Source organism: Triticum dicoccoides, chromosome 1B (assembly GCF_002162155.2).
Source record: "Triticum dicoccoides isolate Atlit2015 ecotype Zavitan chromosome 1B, WEW_v2.0, whole genome shotgun sequence".
Lineage (NCBI taxonomy): Eukaryota > Viridiplantae > Streptophyta > Magnoliopsida > Poales > Poaceae > Triticum > Triticum dicoccoides.
Genome location: NC_041381.1, coordinates 425,040,080 through 425,042,729, shown reverse-complemented (window position 1 = coordinate 425,042,729; position 2,650 = coordinate 425,040,080).

Here is a 2,650-nt window from a genome sequence, read left to right as displayed (position 1 = left end):
CGAGGGTCAGGGGCACGCCCAGTAGGGGCAGGCGTGCCCCCTGCCTCGTGGCCACCTCGGGCACCGTCTCGCGTTGATTCTTCCACCCATGTTTCCCAAATATTCCAAAAATATTCTCTACCCATTTTTATCCCGTTTGCACTCCGTTTGATATGGGGTTTCTGCGAAACATAAAATATGCAACAAACAGGAACTGGCACTAGGCACTGGATCAATATGTTAGTCCCCAAATAATATAAAAAGTTGCCAAAAGTATATGAAAGTTGAATAATATTGGCATGGAATAATAAAAAATTATAGATACAACGGAGATGTATCTGCATCCCCAAGCTTAATTTCTGCTCGTCCTTGAGTAGTTAAATGATAAAAAAGATAATTTTTGATGTGGAATGCTACCTAGCATAATCTTGATCATATATCTAATCATGGCATGAATATTAAGACGCGAGTGATTCAAGGCAATAGTCTATCATTTGACATAAAAACAATAATACTTCAAGCGTACTAATAAAGCAATCATGTCTTTTCAAAACAACATGGCCAAAGAAAGTTATCCCTACAAAATCATATAGTCTGGCTATGCTCCATCTTCATCACACAAAATAATCAAATCATGCACAACCCCGATGACAAGCCAAGCAATTGTTTCATACTTTTGACGTTCTCAAACCTTTTCAACTTTCACGCAATACATGAGTGTGAGCCATGGATATAGAACTATGGGTGGAATAGAATATGATGGTAGAGGTTATGTGGAGAAGACAAAAAGGGAGAAAGTATCACATCAACGCGGCTAATCAACGGGCAATGGAGATGCCCATCAATTGATGTCAATGCGAGGAGTAGGGATTGCCATGCAACGGACGCACTAGAGCTATAAGTGTATCAAAGCTCAAACTGAAACTAAGTGGGTGTGCATCCAACTTGCTTGCTCATGAAGACCTAGGGCATTTGAGGAAGCCCATTGTTGGAATATACAAGCCAAGTTCTATAATGAAAATTCCCACTAGTATATGAAAGTGATAACGTAGGAGACTCTATATGAAGAACATGGTGCTACTCTGAAGCACAAGTGTGGTAAAAGGATAGTAACATTGCCCTTTTTTGGATGGGATTCTTTGGCCCCCTTTTTTTTATTTAGGCTTCTTTGGCCTCTTTTTTTATGGGGCAATGCTCTATAATGATGATCATCACACTTTATTTACATACAACTCAATACTAGAACAAAGATATGACTCTATATGAATGCTTCCGGTGGCGTACCTGGATGTGCAATGATCTAGCGTAGCAATGACATCATAAAATGGATAAGCCATGAAAACATCATGCTAGCTATCTTACGATCATGCAAAGCAATATGAAAATAAATGCTCAAGTCATGTATATGATGATGATGGAAGTTGCATGGCAATATATCCCGGAATGGCTATGGAAATGCCATGATAGGTAGGTATGGTGGCTGTTTTGAGGAAGATATAAGGAGGCTTATGTGTGATAGAGTGTATCATATCACGGGGTTTGGATGTATCGGCAAAGTTTGCACCAACTCTCGAGGTGAGAAAGGGCAATGCACGGTACCGAAGAGACTAGCAATGATGGAAGGGTGAGAGTGCGTATAATCCATGGACTCAACATTAGTCATAAAGAACTCACATACTTATTGCAGAATTTATTAGCCCTTGAACAAAGTACTACACGCATACTCCTAGGGGGGAGGTTGGTAGGAGTTAGCCATCGCGTGCCCCCGACCTTCACGCAAGGATAAACAATCAAAATACAATGTGCACCAATTTGGTTACATAGTTAGTAGACCATACGTGCATGCTTTGGGAATCACAAACCTTAACACCAATATACTTAGTAAACACAACCATCTACTAGTACCTCCCACATATTATCATCTCTATATCGCAAAACTATTGCAAGGAATCAAACATATCATAATCAGTGATCCACAAGTTTTACGTAGGAGTTTATGACTAACCATGTGAATGACCAATTCATGTCATCTCTCTAAATAGATATAAGTGAAACAAAAGAGTTTAATTCTTTCTACAAAATATATTCCCACGCTCTAACAAATATAAGTGAAGCAAAAGAGCATTCTACAAATGACGGTTTTCTATGTGAAGAGAAATAGGCAATCCAAACTTCAAATGATATAAGTGAAGCACATGAAGCATTCTATAAAGCCATACTCAGAAGATTTAAGTGAGGTGCAAAGAGCATTCTATAAATCAACCAAGGACTATCTCATACCAGCATGGTGCGTAAAAGAAAAGTGAAAATTAAATGCAAAATACGCTCCAAGACTTGCACATATCGCATGAACGAAACAAATCCGAAAACATACTGATACTTGTTGAAGAAAGAGGGGATGCCTTCCCGGGCATCCCCAAGCTTAGACGCTTGAGTCTCCTTGAATATTTACTTGGGGTTCCTTGGGCATCCCCAAGCTTGAGCTCTTGCCTCTCTTCCTTTTCATCATATCGAGACCTCCTCGATCAAACACTTCATCCACACAAAACTTCAACAGAAAACTCGGTAAGATCCGTTAGTATAATAAAGCAAATCACTACTCTAAGTACTGTTGCAAACCAATTCATATTTTGTTTTTGCATTGTTTCTACTGTAACATAACTTTTTCATG